This window comes from Taudactylus pleione, unplaced genomic scaffold (genome assembly GCF_031769625.1).
Source record: "Taudactylus pleione unplaced genomic scaffold, aTauple2 ptg000619l, whole genome shotgun sequence".
NCBI classification, from domain to species: Eukaryota; Metazoa; Chordata; class Amphibia; order Anura; family Myobatrachidae; genus Taudactylus; species Taudactylus pleione.
In genome coordinates this window covers 2,924,247-2,941,625 of record NW_028285021.1, presented here as the reverse complement: position 1 = coordinate 2,941,625, position 17,379 = coordinate 2,924,247, and the positions used below count along the sequence as shown (strand labels likewise).

The following is a 17,379-nucleotide window of genomic DNA, read 5'->3' as shown; positions in this document are numbered from 1 at the left end:
AGCTCCCAGAATGCCGTGCGGGGGTCTCTGTCTGACTGACTACTAGCTTTCGGCAGCTGTTGCTAGGCAACGCTATGGCGGCCTCCTGCAGTCACCGGGCGGTGTGGAGAGTGTATGTGTGCACAACTCAGGCTTCCACAGGGGTAGAGAATATATATATATATGTAAATAATGAACATCACGGTTGGTGTACTGGTTAGCATTACTTCCTGAGGGCACTGAAGGCATTGGCTGGCTACGCTCGCCACATGGTTATATTCCCCCTCTATGCCCACTTGGATGGTAGGGAATGACGCTGGACACTGGCTGATGACGTCAGGGTCCTCTCCGTGGAGGGGATTTAGACACTACCCTGAGAGGACCCTGACGTCATCAGCCAGTGTCCAGCGTCATTCCCTGCTATCCAAGTGGGCATAGAGGGGGAATATAACCATGCGGCGAGCCACCATACCCGAAGCGTAGCGAGCCCGCGAGGGAACAACAAACTTATGTAAGTGGGGACAAAGTACTTGTGTAGCTGGCTGTCATGGGCATGAACTGCACTTCCACCCTCACGTCACTTCCAGGTCCCTAGCTCGAAGGGGAAATACAGCCAACCATTCTGCATTACCCTCCCCCCCCTCCACACACACGTCCACACAGCGCCATCAACTTCACGAGTAAAGTGGGCAGGTCAGACCGCCGATGATGCAATTTGTGGTAAATTGTGTCATCGTAGCCATGCCCCCACTTTACAATGCGGTTAATATCAGCCTTGTATAGTGTGGAACAATTATGCAGGCACCCTCCCACACACACACAGACCTATGCCACGCCATGTCTCCTCCCCCCCGCTGTGCCGACCTGGCTTACCTCTCCAAGAATGTCGGCATATGAGTTGTACGCTATGCAGAAGTTCACGCAATTGAATGATTTTTTTGCTGCTGCGCATGCGCAAAATGCTGAGGGAAGTCTCACTGTGCACACGTGAGCTTTGGTTTTACACAGCATTTGCAATGTCGATCGCCAGGACCTGAGCAGACCACTGCGATCCATGGGCGTTCCTCAGTGCAGTCAGAGAGCTGGCCGAAAGTGTTTGCAAAAAGAGGCCAGTGCGTGGGCGTATTATGGGAATTCCTAGGGAGTGTTGTCTGCTATCGTGGCTGCGTTCCCAATCACAGAACCACAGTCTCAGAGGCCATTTTTAGAGAGAAAGTTGAACCAGAATCTGCGCAGTCCAGAACTTATTAGAGGCAGGGCTGTCTGGCAACTTTCAGCCTGGGGGGCAACACAAGCAAGTGGCCCCCCCGGCTTTCATTAAAACAACCCCTTTGACGGAAAAATGGGCATCATGTGTATGTATATTTATTTATTGTGCAAACCATCCCCATCTGTATACACTTTATTGAGACATCCTTCCTATCTGTATATCCATTATTGTGACCCTCTCCTCATCTGTATACCCTTTATTGTGCTCCCCTTGCCATCTGTATACCCATTGCTATGCCACCCTCCCCACCTGTATACCCATTGCTGTGCCCTCTTCCCCACCTGTATGCCCATTATTATGCATTGCTGTGCACTCCTCCACGCCTATATACCCATTATTATGTCCCCTTCCCCATCTCAGTATTTTTAATTTACTGCTCGCAAGGGGTTAAGTTACCTGATTTCCTCTGTAATTCTCTGTATCAGTGCTGCAGCTCAGTGACTTCTCCAGTCCACTCTCACTCCAGCAGCATATGCATTCTCTATCCAGACAGTGCGGGTTCCCACTGGCACCTGCTAACATTGCAACATCTTACTTGGTGTTCACGGCATTGCCGACAGCAGCAAGTGGCACCGGCAGTGGAGCCCATGCAGGAGGAGGACCAGGTGCCATTGGGGCAAGGAAGGACAGGTGGCTGTTGTGACGCCCACACGGGGCCCTGCGTCCTGGGTGACCACCCTAGTCAGATGTCTGGCAGCCGGTAAACATGCAGAGGATGCTCCCTGGCTGCTCAACTTGTTTACAAGGATTATCAGCATGGCCGGTCACGCTGATTACTCTCGTAACACAATCCAGCGGCGTCAGCATGTCTAACAGTCACCAGACGCGTATGGAGCATACCGGCCCAGGGGGCAGATGGGACCCTGCTCCCCGGTCCAGCCAGCCCCAGAGGATGATTTGCTAAATCCATCGCACACTATTTCTGGCGGGGATTCTGTAACCAGACACAAGCATATTTTTGCTCCGAATTACAAGCACGATCGCAGCTGTGAATACAATAGCGTGCAAGTCTGAGTCATTCCTAATCTCAACGGAATATAAAGGATAAATATCTAGTAATCAGCATTTTGCGCAGCAGCTACTGTGGGACCCCTGCAATAATCCTGGTAAAAATATGCAAAGCAAAAAAAGATATAGCAGCACTTACACAAAATAGTGACAAAAAAAGCTTGAATACATCCAAGTAATATTTGAAACTTTAATCTAAAAATATTAGTATATCCACACAAATATAAACCACATCCCTACTAATATACAAAAATGAAAGGTATGTTTGTTGCTCAATCACGACCAAACCTTTTAATCGATTGACTTGAAAATTGGCATAAGAATAGTTGAAAGCAGGGGTTCCTAAACTCAGCCCTCAAGGCACCCTAAGAGCTATTTCACACACTCCGGTTCTGGCCGGCCAGGCTAGAACCGGGCGGTAGCCGGACGGCTTTTTTCTGGCACTTCGTGCCTTTCATAAACAGCGGCTTTGAGCCGCTTTTTACGTCAGGTTTTTTTTTTTTTCTTATTGGGCATGCGCAGCAGCAGCTGCTGCTGCACAAGCCTGGCCGGCAGAAGCCAGTGTCTGTGAAAGGAAACATTGTTTCCTTCACACTACTGACGTGCAGGGACGGCACGGCACCGTCCTGCATAGTAGTTTTTTCCGGATATATCACGGCGACCGTGCTGTGACCGTGTCGTGTGAAAGGAGCCTGTCCTTTCCCTGCAGTACTATATTTCACAGCCGGTTAAATACTGGGCGGCTTTTTGCCGCCCGGGCAAAACCGGCATGTGTGAAATAGCTCTCTCAGTCCAGGTTTTAAGGATATCCATGCTTGTGCATAGAAGCTATAATCAAACTGACTGAGGTATTAATTAAGGGCCTGATTGAGCAAGGGACACACGGCCTGATTCAGAGTTGGGAATATAGGGCCTGATTCAGACCCGCTCGCAAGCGCTGAGCGCTTGCAAGCGGGTCGATGTTGCCCAAGTGCGCATGCGCACGATGGAGCCGGCTCCGTTGTGCGCGAGACCCGAATAACGACGGCCAAGCCGTCGTTATGGGTCTCGCACCAAAGGGGGCGTGCTGTCGATGGTGATCGACAGCACGCCCCCTTTGGTGGGCGTGGCTGCCCAGACGGAGGCGTTCCCATGGGAACGCCTACCGTCTGTGGCTGGCCCCACTGACATCACTAGTGATGTCAGTGGGAGTGCTTTTGGCTCTGATAGAGCCAAAAGCACTCCAGGGCTTGCGGCAGACGAGACCCTACCTTAGGGTCTCGTTGCAAGCACGATGGTCGACCATCATTTTGGCCGCTCGCTATAGCTGTGGGTGGTCACCCACAGCTATGCGAGCGGCCAGGAGGCCGCTCCAAAAAGTAAGAGGGACGGCCCTGATTCAGAGCGAGCGCTCTGTCAGAGCATCCGGCTCTGAATCAGGGCCAGAGTGAGATATCTCTCAAATGATCATCTTGGTGAAACCATGTTGCACTGCAGGTGGGGCAGATTTAAAATGTGCAGAGAGATTTAGATTTGGGAGGAGAGTGTCCAAACTGACATCTAAATTTTATAGTAATAATAAAGTAATAAAGCTGTGCAGTATTTGCGGGCTACATGCAAAAGCAGCCAGTATTTACCCCACATGCAAAAAAATGTATGTATTTACATCCCTTGCATTGCAACATGGTTTTTCCAGGTACACAGTTAAGTGCTATCTCTCTCTCTATTCCCAACTCTGAATCAGGCTGTCAAAACCGGATAATTGGCGAAGACAGAATCTGTTTGCAATTGGAATCTGCGGAATGCTGTCTTGTAAAGGGCCAAGACTCCATCTCAGAAATAAAATCTCACAGCACTATTTTGTAAACAAAAGGTACATAGTCAGCCTTCCTCAAACACAGGCAGACTAAACAGGGAGGCTCCGACAGCACAGCTGGAAGCCTCCTCCCTGTATGAGAATTAAATTCACTGTATAAACACATTTTGCAATTTGCAGTTTAAGAACATCAGAAAAATACATGTGTGCTTGTGTGTGTGTGTATATGTATATATATATATCCCTGCAACTCATACACACAATGTTAAACAGAATACAGTCAGTTTTTTAGTGATCCTTCCCAAAATCATACTGGCATGGCCACACACACACATAGATGCCCTTCCAGCTTAGTGCTGCTCGCTGAGTGCCCCACCGACCCTCAGACGCACAACGCAATTCAGTGGTGTTTTCCCCGCATACATACATTTAAAAGCAATGGTCCCGTAACGCAAAAAGGATAATTAAGAAATGAATGTTTTCTGTAACTATGGCTTAGTAAATGACAATTGAACTGTGTGTGGAACCGTACTGACCTACTTTGTTTCCGCAGCATTCCGGTGACATCAATATGAAGATCAGAACATGCGGCTATGAAATATGAATGTTAGAGAGAATATCTATTTGAAATGTTGTTTTCCATAGCAGCTTAGATTTGCATGTTGGGGGATACAAAAGGAGGTTGGAGACCTTTTGTATCCATTTGGAATTGTCCAATAAATGCCCTGTAACAGATTTCTCCAAAGGACTGGTTATTCCAGTCTAATCAATACAGCTAGCTAGCTGAGAGTAGAAACAGTAGTCTCAGGTAACCAAAAAGGATACTCCCTTTCTGATGACCTCACAGGTAAAAGGGGGCGGGAACATAGCATGCACATCCTGAGAAAACACAGTTTAGCAGACACACTTGCAGATTTTAGAAGGAAGAGAGAGGTACACTCCCTGACCAGACAACGGAAGAATGAGTCTCAGTTCCTCTGGGTTGTTATAGCTGAGTATAAAATGTGCAATTTCTACTTCAGGGTCCATAGGGTATCCACAGGATACCTTGGGGTATAGATGTGACGTCAGTCGCAGGGCACCAAAGAGTTAAGCTTTCAGCCTCCCAGGATGCACTAGGTCCCCCTCCTATACCCCGCCCCCGGGCCAAGGCACCTCAGTTTAGTTTGGTGCCCGGCCGGCGTCGGGTGCACCTGTCGGAGTGGGGGCTAGAAGAGCCCCTGAAGCTTTCTTCAGTGCAGCTGTGGCTGCACATCTGGATGTACAGCATGGACAGTCAGTCCTGACGTCCATGCTGTCTTCCCTACACCCCCGCCGGTACCAGAACGCCGATACCTATACGGGGATGCTGGTGAGCATCTGGGGTCACAGCTAGCGGTGATCCCAGATGTTCCGGACCATGGCCGGATCCAAGGGGGACAAAGGTAAGCAGCGGGGTCCCGCGGTGGGTCCCCGCTGGTCACATGGTCCTAAGTCCCCAGGCAGGGGGCTCCCTGGGGACTGGCTGCAGCGTGGAGCCAGGTACTGAACCTGCGCTTTCCACTACCCCCTGGGACAGCGGACCGCAGCAGAGCGGTAGCGCTGCGGCGTCCCAGGGGTTAAATGCATGCCAGGGGAGCCGCCTTCCCTGTCTCACAGCCGGCGCCTCCCCCGCTGCACACAGCCCTCTCTGCACTGTGCTGACTGGTCCTGTGTCAGCGCTCCTCCCCCAGGCCAGCTTCTCTCTGCTCCTCGGCGGCCATCTTCTCTGCAACGCATGGTGAACGCTGCTGGAAGCCTGGAAGGAAGCATCGTGGTCTGGGTCCCCCCGCATACCTCTCCTCCGCTGTGGCTTAGGTCTGTGTATGCAGCGCTGTGTCCTACCAGGCCCTGTGTCTGTGTAGTTGAGTGATCAGCGCTGTTAGTGCAGGAATTGTTATTTCTCTGCATTGTATGTGACTGTGCTAGCGCTGCTGCCTGTAACTTTATCTTCTCAAAACTGTCAGCTTTATTACTGTCCCTGTTCTTTCTGCTAAAGCCCTTGCAGTGCGGTGCTGCAGGGTGGTCTCTCGCCTATTTAATACTTAATTGGTGAGAGAGGTCACATACGTGGTGCCATCATGTCTGAAAGTGATTTTCCCCTCCGGCTACAGTGTACCACGTGCAAAGTACCGTTAGCGGAGGGGGAGGGTAACGCGGAGGGCCTTTGCCGGCAGTGTTTGTCCATGGCGCGGCCTATTACGGTTACAGCACCGGTACAGGAGCCGCCCTGGGCTTGTTTCGCTCAGGCGTTAACAGCTTTAGTGGGCCAGTTAGCTCCGCAGCCCGCATTTACTCCGATGGGTTTGTCCCAGCAGTCTGTGGTGTCGTCACCCATGCAGGGGTTCCCACGACAATTGGTGGTACCCCACAGTCTCCCTATTTCCCCGCTCCCGGGTTTTCAGGAGCCAGCGTGGGTTAACTCCCTGACGAGTTCTGTACAGCACTTGTCGGATGTGTTGCAAGGGGAGTCTGTGATGCGGCCTCATAAAAGGCCGGTGGCGTCTCTGTCCGCTCCTTATGAGGATGACGAAGGGACGTCTGATGATGGGGAGATTCTGGATCCTTACGATCAGGAACCTCTCCATACTAAGGACGCTGATGCTAAGTCCAAAGTATATATTCCTGGACTTATTCGGGCGGTCCGCACAGCCTTGGTGATTGAGGACGAAGTTCCCCCAGCGGCTAAATCTAAGTATGCCTTTTTCAAAGATGTGAAGGGCGATGCCACAGTCTTTCCTCTTTCGGGTCAGTTGGTGGACCATTTAGAGGAGGCGTGGAAACAACCTGGCAAAAGATACCAGCCGCAGAGACGCCTGGCGGTGGCTTATCCTTTCGCGGATAATTATTTTGCTAAGTGGGAATCCCCTCCACAGGTGGATTCTCACGTGACCCGTCTTGTCCGTAGTGCCACATTGCCGATGCCATCCATGTCCTCCCTTAAGGATGCTACGGACCGCAAGGTAGAAATCTGCCTGAAGTCCGCTTATTCCCTTGCAGGGGGGGGCAGCACAGCCGGCTATGGCCATTTGCTGGGTTGCCAGAGCGATGGAGCGCTGGGCGGATTCATTAGAGGCTTCTTTTGAATCCGACTGTCCGGCCGAACAGGCGGAGTTGATTGGCAATCTCCGTGATTCGGCCACCTACATCAACGAGGCGGCTCTAGACATTAGTACTCTGGTGTCTAGAATTTCTTCAGCAGCGGTAGCTGCTCGTCGCACCTTGTGGCTGCGATCCTGGAAGGTGGACGCAGATTCCAAGAAAGGTCTGGAAGCGTTGCCGTTTACCGGAGAAGTTCTCTTCGGTCCTGATCTGGATAAGATTGTGGCCACGCTGGCGGCAGCCAAATCTGCTTGTCTCCCGTCGGCCGCTGCTCCTTCTGGTTCTGGACCATCGCCCTTTCGGTCATCTAGGGCCCAGGGCAGGCCCAAACCACAGTCGTTTCCTCGACAGGCTGGCCCTAAGAAATCGGTCAAGCCCCGGAAACAGGCATGGAGTACCAGACGTCCGGCCCCCAAGCCAGATGACAAGCCTGCGGCCTGACGGTCTGGGCCTCCCTTTGGAGGATCCCAGGGTGGGAGGCCGCCTGCTGCAGTTCTCCCGGTGTTGGTCGTTCACTACGACAGACACTTGGGTTCTGGAGGTGGTCTCCCACGGGTACGCCCTCTCCTTCCGGCACAGACCCCCGGCTCGATTCTTCACCACGGGTCTACCATCAGACCGGAACAAGGCTACGGAGCTGTGGAAGGTATTGCACACTATGCTCCAGGCTGGAGTTATAGTGCCTGTTCCATTCTCCCAGAGGGGCCAGTTTTTCTATTCAAATCTATTTTTGGTACAGAAACCCAATGGGTCATATCGTCCGATTCTCAACCTCAAAGCACTCAACAAGTCTTTGCGGGTCCCGAAGTTTCAGATGGAGACCCTACGGTCCATCATTCTGGCGCTGGAACCTGGGGACTACATGGTGTCATTGGACATACAGGACGCTTACCTGCATGTCCCTATTCTTTTGCGCCATCAAGAGTTCCTTCGGTTTGCAATCCGCAGCGACCACTTCCAGTTTCGGGCGTTACCTTTTGGCCTGGCGACAGCACCACGTGTTTTCACCAAGGTGATGGCGGTCATGGCGGCTTCTCTGCGGCTGCAAGGAGTCCGCATGTTGCCGTACTTGGACGACCTGTTATTGGTGGCAGGATCTCCAGAGCTCCTGTTACACCACTTGGACCTGACCATTGCACTGCTGCAATGGCACGGCTGGCTAATCAACTGGCAGAAGTCCACTCTAATCCCGTCTCGGAGGATTCTGCATCTTGGAGCCTTATTGGACTCGGGACAGCAAAGGATCTTCGTGACGGAGGACAAGATCTCTGCTTTACAGTCAAGGGTGCGCAGTTGTCTGCACAGCCGCCGGGTGTCCTTACACTCGGCGATGAGGTTACTGGGCTCCATGGTGTCGGTGTTCGACATGGTGGAATACGCCCAGTTTCACTCCAGACCTCTGCAGCACCTGATCTTGTCCAAGTGGAACGGGCTGCCTCAGTCTCTGAAGTTCCAGACGATTGTGCTTACCCCGGAGGTTCGCCTGTCCTTTGCGTGGTGGTTAAAGACGACCCACCTCAACAAGGGACGTCCGTTCTGGGTTCCAAATTGGGTCCTGTTGACAACGGACGCCAGTCTTCGGGGCTGGGGAGCAGTTTCGGGTCCACACTTGTTCCAGGGCAGGTGGACGCCGACAGAAGCGGAGCTTCCAATCAATATCTTGGAACTCCGTGCGGTCTTCAATGCTCTCCTGCAGGCACAGCGGTTTCTCCAGGGTCACCCGGTGCAGGTCCAGTCGGACAACGCTACCACCGTGGCCTACATAAACAGGCAAGGAGGAACTCGCAGTCGGGCGGCTCTCGTAGAGGTCTCTCGGATCCTGGTTTGGGCGGAGCGCAATCTTCCGGCCATATCAGCGGTCTTCATCCCGGGAGTGCTAAATTGGGAGGCGGACTTTCTAAGTTGAGACGGCCATGCTGAGGTCCCGGGGGTTTTCCAGCTCTGTGGTGCGTACCATGTTACGAGCTCGGAAACCGTCTTCCGCGAGGATATACCATCGCGTGTGGCATACGTTCTTCCAGTGGTGTTGACCGAGAGGTTATGCACCGCGGGAGTTTCGTCTGTCTCGGAATTCTCGCCTTCCTGCAAGCGGGACTAGATCATGGGCTTCGCCTTGCTTCTTTGAAGGTACAGGTTTCGGCCCTATCTGTCTGGTTTCACCGTAGGATTGCTACAATCCCGGATGTGCGCACCTTTATGCAAGGTGTTCTCCGTATTCAGCCGCCCTTTGTTCCACCTGTGGCGCCTTGGGATTTGGCTGTGGTCCTGAGGGCTCTCCAAGGACTGCCGTTTGAACCACTGGGCTCAGTGGATATTAAATGGCTAACAGCTAAGACTGTTTTCCTTCTGGCCATTGCTTCGGCCAGACGTGTTTCTGAGTTAGGGGCTCTTTCTTGTAGACCCCCTTTCTTGGTTTTTCATGGGAACAGGGCAGTGCTCCGCACTCGGCCCGAGTTTCTTCCCAAAGTTGTTTCCCAGTTTCATGTTAACGAGGAAATAGTTGTTCCGGCCTTTAACTCACCGGGTCTTTCCGTGGGTGAGGCCTCTTTGGATGTTGTGCGGGCCTTAAGGACTTATGTTGACCGCACTTCTTCGTTTAGGAAGTCGGACGCTTTGTTTGTCCTCTATGGCTTCCGTAAAAAGGGTTGGCCTGCTTCAAAGCAAACTTTGGCAGCCTGGATCCGTATGGCTATTTCTGAAGCTTATCTTCATGAAGGCCTACCGGTCCCTCCTTCTCTGAAGGCTCATTCCACTAGGTCTGTGGGTCCTTCGTGGGCAGCTCGACGTGGTGCCTCGGCAGTTCAGATCTGCAAGGCTGCTACGTGGTCTTCTGTCCATACCTTTGTGAGGTATTACAGGTTTGACACCTTCGCCTCTCAGGATGCTTCCTTCGGGCGGCGGATTCTCCTTTCTGCACAGGAGCGTCCCCACCCTTAAAGGATACTGCTTTGGGACATCCCCAAGGTATCCTGTGGATACCCTATGGACCCTGAAGTAGAAAATATGAGATATGGTAAGAACTTACCCTTGTTATCTCTATTTCTACGAAGTCCATAGGGTTCCACAGGACTCCCGCCCTGTCGCACCTGTGCTGCAGATGGGCTTTGCTCTGGTCACCGGTTTTCCGTCTCCCTCTGGTGAGAATGTGATTCTTGTATGTGTCCAGATCTTTGTTCTCTCTCTTCCTTCTCCTCCTCCAGCCTATGGCTTGGTAACTAACTGAGGTGCCTTGGCCCGGGGGCGGGGTATAGGAGGGGGACCTAGTGCATCCTGGGAGGCTGAAAGCTTAACTCTTTGGTGCCCTGCGACTGACGTCACACCTATACCCCAAGGTATCCTGTGGAACCCTATGGACTTCGTAGAAATAGAGATAACAAGGGTAAGTTCTTACCATATTTCATATTATTTAGCCTATTTGGGTGTCTGTAGCTATGTGGTGTTAATCTGTTATTAGCTTAGCATGGTGTGTGGTTTGTAGTTTTAAGGATATTCATGAGTCTGTGTTAGCATACAGTGGATGATATGTTATCTAATCTGTACTCTTCATCTACACTGTAGGGTACAATAGTCTGTTGTCAGCATGCAGGAAAGGGATTGATTGTGGAATTGTTGTGATATTTGTGAATGATTGATGCTGGTTGATTGAGATCCCCTGGTGTGTTCTGTGTTTGGGCCTTGCCATGTGTTCTGTGTTGGGGCCTGCCATGTGTTCTGTGTTGGGGCCCTGCCATGTGTTCTGTGTTGGGGCCCTGCCATGTGTTCTGTGTTGGGGCCCTGCCATGTGTTCTGTGTTGGGGCCCTGCCATGTGTTCTGTGTTGGGGCCCTGCCATGTGTTCTGTGTTTGGGCCTTGCCATGTGTTCTGTGTTTGGGCCTTGCCGTGTGCTTGAACGGTATCTCTGCTTGGGAGAGATGGGCTTTGTGTGTGTATACTCATGAATGTGATCATAGTGTGGTGTTGTGTGAGTCAGATAGGTATATTGTCTTTGTTGTGGTTGTAGTCATTGATGGATAATTTGCGGAGTTGCAGCTTGGTGCAGGATGGAGTTTGCCTAGGGATCATGAGGCTTGCAAACAAAGGAAAAAACATGTGCTTCGGCCCTTCCCCCTCGCCACGGTCTAGTGACTACTGGATGAGGTCTGTAGTAGGATGGTATTGTTGTATATTGGAATCAGCTTGTGTGGTATTAAATGGTGCAGTGTTTGCCTGATGTGTTGGCATATGATATTCAGCTTGCATATTTAACTAACTATGGCATTATGGGAGTTTGTTTGTAGACCATGCGGTTTGGACAATAGGGCAGGAAGCATTCCCAACCCCCCCCCTCACACACACTCCATCACCAGCCATCTTGAACATGTGCTCTCAGCAGACATTGATATATCTCTCATTGTATTTTAATATGTCTTTCTCTCTCTCTCTCTCTCTCTTTCTCATATTGCTCATTGTATTTTGATCTTTAATAACCGTTTCATGTATTTTAACTGTACCTTATGACCTAATGTTTGTACAATTTATTTGCGCTCATTATTAGATCATAGCGTTGTAACATCTGTACTTTTACCTGAATAATAATCTTTAGCGCTTCTGAACGCTATTCAACTGTCTCAATATTTCATTAATGGTATAATCAAAATAGCGACATCTTGTGGTTTTAGAAGGTATAGGCAGGGTTTTGTCTTAGAGGTTTTTAGGCAGGGTTTTGTCTTAGAGGTTCTAGGCAGGTGAATCTTAGAGGTTTATAGGAAGGAATATATTAAAAGGTTTATTTACAAATTTAACAGTGGGGGCTCGCATCGGTTTATCACACTATCTGATACACGATAACAATCGGTCAGTCCTCTCTCAGCAAAAGGGTGGAGGCGCCTTTTGAGAGACGCATTAGTCTCTCATTACCACAGTGTTGCTGAGAGCGTACTGCCGGTTATTGTGTAGAGGAAGCGCTGATCAGAATTCAGGGACAAAAGAGGAAAAAAAAGTTTGTTTTTTTCCTTTGTTGATAGAACCTTGCGTTTAGAGGGGTGCCGCAGTATTGAGTATGCGGCTGAGATGCATTTTTGCGTACGCAGTTAAAAAGTCATTATACGCTTGTGTGGTAGTCGCATAATTGTGTATGCGGCCAGTCGCACAATAAGCGTATACGCACTTCCGGTTCTGCTGCCACATGTTTGAACAAAGCCATTGAGGTTTACATTTTTTTTCTATCTACCAATATCTGGGTCAAACGTTTATTTTCTGCGCAGAGAAAAAGTGTGTAACAGTGAGTGTATTGTTGATAGGGGTAATTTATTCCCTAAAGTTAAGGGTACCGTATGATCCTTAAGGGCTAGGTGCAAGGGTTAGCCTAGTCGCTCGGTAAGCAGCTTTACCGTTCTAAACACAGTAGCAGGTGTATGGTTTGTTATTTTTGTTAGGGACCGGCTCTCATTGTGACTGCAATGTTCAATAATATTTGAGCATTATAGTTGAGCCGCACTAGGTGTGATTGTGAGCTGAGAGAGAACAGGTGAGTGAAAGCATCTAGAAATAACTTTCATAGGTGAGCTGGCGCATCTAGAAATAACGTCTGTAGGTGAGCTAGGCGCATCTAGAAATAACGTCTGTAGGTGAGCGAGGCGCATCTAGAAATTTTGTCCGTAGGTAAGTGAAAGTATCTTGATTGTCTTTCACCGGCTTAAATCTTTATTGAAAAGTGTAGGAGTTGTCTCAAAATGGGAGCCACGCAAACGGTAGAAATGTTAGGCAATGATGTGCTGCTAATGGAGGAATATGACGAGAATGAGTGTTAGAACGTTTCCCAGAATTGGTGGTTTTGATAAAGATGTGTTAGACAATGTCCAGGATCACATCAGTATGGTGCGATCCCGAGAGAAAAAGATTAAGTATTTTGTTTAAAACTGTGGCAGCATGAAGGGGATGCGTGGCTTAACAATGTGCAAATGACGCAAACTAGCGTCGTGAGCACATTACCAGAGAATAAACCCGCAGCGCTGAATTGCAATGCGTGCGAGCTGCGAAATAGCGCGCACGTGTGGCACGGTAGCGTTGTGGAAGGTAGTACAGATGGTTCACGCGCACCACCACCGTCATATGCGGATGGGGGTGTAGGTACAGTCAATGTGAAAACCCATAAAAATGTAAGAGACCCAGAGTGAGGTAGCTTAACTATTGTTTATTTTCTCCCTCCCATACCCCAACTACCAGTGCCCTCTTGCTTCCATATAAGGGAGAGGTACACTGCACATAGACACGAAAGCCTCAGGGTCCCAGGGACTAACCCAGTATTGTTTGTCAAAGCTTTATAGAACTGTTATGTTTAAATGATATTAAACTGTTGTGCTTTATCTTTCACATACAGGACGCAAGGCTGCGAAAGACATACGACAGCCATACCCGGCTAAGGTTAAATACTTGAAGTACTGCCCTACCCAGGGGACAAGGAAACAATAGAACCGTAGACATTTATAACAGAATTTTTATTGCAGGAATTTTTGTATCAATACAGTATCCTTAGAATTAGTAATAGAAGGGATACTCATTTCACAAGTAATATCTTTTACAACATGTGTAAGGTGATAGGTACTAGTATCAAGATCATCCCAGACCACCTGTCTGTCTCCCGTTGAGATACTGTTTGCCAGGTAGCCTCATGTGAAAATATTATGAGGTTACTGTGCAGGTTCTCATGACAATGTGTAAGAACAAGAGGAATTGAAGTGTTATTTACTAACATGCCTGAAGCAAACTGGAATGATGTTAAACCTGGAGAAAAATTCATTTGATCTAATAATTTCTTGTGTTCAGATTGCCTGATTGATCGGGGGATAGAACCATATCCGATGTGTTAACTAAATTCTACATCCTCAAAGGGTGGTCGACTAAGATGCCAGAGTCCATTCCACCAAATACAGGGAGGATTAATCTACCGGAGGAGATACAAGGCGGAGACGAGGCCGATAGCATGGACCTGTCGATCGCGAGCTTGTGCCGGGAAGATTAAAAGGTGACTGTGAGCTATCTGAGCTAAAGAAATTGCAGATCAGTGTTGCAGCAATGGACCAGTCCGCTGTGTTAATTTTTGTATTCTTTTTCAGAGTTTTCATCATCCTGGGTTGCTCGGGGATTCCTGGTTTCGGTGATAGGGGACTGATACAGACAATGGGAGCTGATGTCGGCATTGATGCAGAGGAGTCGAAAGGAGGAGTGCTATACCAAACCAGGGGAGTGCCGGTCCAATATGTAGTGTATAATAATGTAGCCTGAGTTTGAGTGGTCATGCATGGATATAACGTTTATGTTGTTTTAAGTCATCTTAGGTAATGCAGTCCCAACCCCTTCCAAGGCTCTCCTTATAGGATAGGTGCATCCCAACATCTTTCCCATGATCCCTTAAGGATCCGCGGTGTGCGTATAAGGACAGTTTCATGTCCCTCCCGGAGACGCATTATCTGAATGGTTCAAATGACCATACTGTGTCATACCATAATAACATTGAACAGTATATTCTCATGCATGGCTAAACAGATTCAGAACAGGTTGTGATAGCGCTTGATTGGCTATCAAAGGGTGGACTGCCAAAACCGGATAATTGGCGAAGACAGAATCTGTTTGCAATTGGAATCTGCGCAATGCTGTCTTGTAAAGGGCCAAGACTCCATCTCAGAAATAAAATCTCACAGCACTATTTTGTAAACAAAAGGTACATAGTCAGCCTTCTTCAAACACAGGCAGACTAAACAGGGAGGCTCCGACAGCACAGCTGGAAGCCTCCTTCCTGTATGAGAATTAAATTCACTGTATAAACACATTTTGCAATTTGCAGTTTAAGAACATCAGAAAAATACATGTGTGCTTGTGTGTGTGTGTATATGTATATATATATATATCCCTGCAACTCATACACACAATGTTAAACAGAATACAGTCAGTTTTTTAGTGATCCTTCCCAAAATCATACTGGCATGGCCACACACACACATAGATGCCCTTCCAGCTTAGTGCTGCTCACTGAGTGCCCCACCGACCCTCAGACGCACAACGCAATTCAGTGGTGTTTTCCCCGCATACATACATTTAAAAGCAATGGTCCCGTAACGCAAAAAGGATAATTAAGAAATGAATGTTTCTACTTCAGGGTCCATAGGGTATCCACAGGATACCTTGGGGTATAGGTGTGACGTCAGTCGCAGGGCACCAAAGAGTTAAGCTTTCAGCCTCCCAGGATGCACTAGGTCCCCCTCCTATACCCCGCCCCCGAGCCAAGGCACCTTAGTTTAGTTTGGTGCCCGGCCGGAGTCGGGTGCACCTGTTGGAGTGGGGGCTAGAAGAGCCCCTGAAGCTTATTCTTCATGCAGCTGTGGCTGCACAACTGGATGAACAGCATGGACAGTCAGTCCTGACGTCCATGCTGTCTTCCCTACACCCCGCCGGTACCAGAACGCCGGTACTGATCCGGGGATGCTGGTGGGCGTCTGGGGTCACAGCTAGCGGTGACCCCAGATGCTCCGGACCATGGCCGGATTCAAGGGGGACAGAGGTAAGCAGCGGGGTCCCGCGGTGGGTCCCCGCTGATCACATGGTCCTAAGTCCCCAGGCAGGGGGCTCCCTGGGGACTGGCTGCAGCGTGGAGCCAGGCGACCAACCTGCGCTTCCACTACCCCCTGGGACAGCGGACCGCAGCAGAGCGGTAGCGCTGCGGCGTCCCAGGGGTTAAATGCATGCCAGGGGAGCGCGCCTTCCCTGTCTCACAGCCGGCGCCTCCCCCGCTGCACACAGCCCTCTCTGCATGCTGCCGCCTGGTCCTGTGGCAGCGCTCCTCCCCCAGGCCAGCCTCCTCTCTGCTCCTCGGCGGCCATCTTCTCCAGAACGCATGGTGAACGCTGCTGGAAGCGCTGGAAGGAAGCATCGTGGTCTGGGTCCCCCCGCATACCTCTCCTCCGCTGTGGTCAGGTCTGTGTATGCAGCGCTGTGTCCTACCAGGCCCTGTGTCTGTGTAGTTGAGTGATCAGCGCTGTTAGTGCAGGAATTGTTATTTTTCTGCATTGTATGTGACTGTGCTAGCGCTGCTGCCTGTAATCTTTTCTTCTCTAAACTGTCAGCTTTATTACTGTCCCTGTTCTTTCTGCTAAAGCCCTTGCGGTGCGGTGCTGCAGGGTGGTCTCTCGCCTATTTAATACTTAATTGGTGAGAGAGGTCACATACGTGGTGCCATCTTGTCTGAAAGTGATTTTCCCCTCCGGCTACAGTGTACCACGTGCAAAGTACCGTTAGCGGAGGGGGAGGGTAGCGCGGAGGGCCTTTGCCGGCAGTGTTTGTCCATGGCGCGGCCTATTACGGTTACAGCACCGGTACAGGAGCCGCCCTGGGCTTGTTTCGCTCAGGCGTTAACAGCTTTAGTGGGCCAGTTAGCTCCGCAGCCCGCGTTTACTCCGATGGGTTTGTCCCAGCAGTCTGTGGTGTCGTCACCCATGCAGGGGTTCCCACGACAATTGGTGGTACCCCACAGTCTCCCTATTTCCCCGCTCCCGGGTTCTCAGGAGCCAGCGTGGGTTAACTCCCTGACGAGTTCTGTACAGCACTTGTCGGATGTGTTGCAAGGGGAGTCTGTGATGCGGTCTCATAAAAGGCCGGTGGCGTCTCTGTCCGCTCCTTATGAGGATGACGAAGGGACGTCTGATGATGGGGAGATTCTAGATCCTTACGATCAGGAACCTCTCCATACTAAGGACGCTGATGCTAAGTCCAAAGTATATATTCCTGGACTTATTCGGGCGGTCCGCACAGCCTTGGTGATTGAGGACGAAGTTCCCCCAGCGGCTAAATCTAAGTATGCCTTTTTCAAAGATGTGAAGGGCGATGCCACAGTCTTTCCTCTTTCGGGTCAGTTGGTGGACCATTTAGAGGAGGCGTGGAAACAACCTGGCAAAAGATACCAGCCGCAGAGACGCCTGGCGGTGGCTTATCCGTTCGCGGATAATTATTTTGCGAAGTGGGAATCCCCTCCACAGGTGGATTCTCACGTGACCCGTCTTGTCCGTAGTGCCACATTGCCGATGCCATCCATGTCCTCCCTTAAGGATGCTACGGACCGCAAGGTAGAAATCTGCCTGAAGTCCGCTTATTCCCTTGCAGGGGGGGCAGCACGGCCGGCTATGGCCATTTGCTGGGTTGCCAGAGCGATGGAGCGCTGGGCGGATTCATTAGAGGC

The 17,379-nt window shown here is 50.3% G+C and overlaps 1 protein-coding gene across 3 annotated transcripts in view; it reads left to right on the top strand.

The window, feature by feature from the left end:
- The first annotated feature begins 2 nt into the window (after nucleotides 1-2).
- LOC148479648 (NAD-dependent protein deacetylase sirtuin-3-like) overlaps nucleotides 3-17,379 on the top strand; it is a 39,975-nt gene continuing 22,598 nt past the window's right edge. The window contains exon 1 of one of the 3 annotated variants that reach the window (XM_088454525.1): nucleotides 3-112. The gene's annotated coding sequence lies outside the window, so the exon portion shown is untranslated. Of the gene's footprint in view, nucleotides 144-407; nucleotides 491-17,379 lie in introns of those variants that run through there. The other 2 variants (XM_088454526.1, XM_088454527.1) reach the window with 2 other exon arrangements.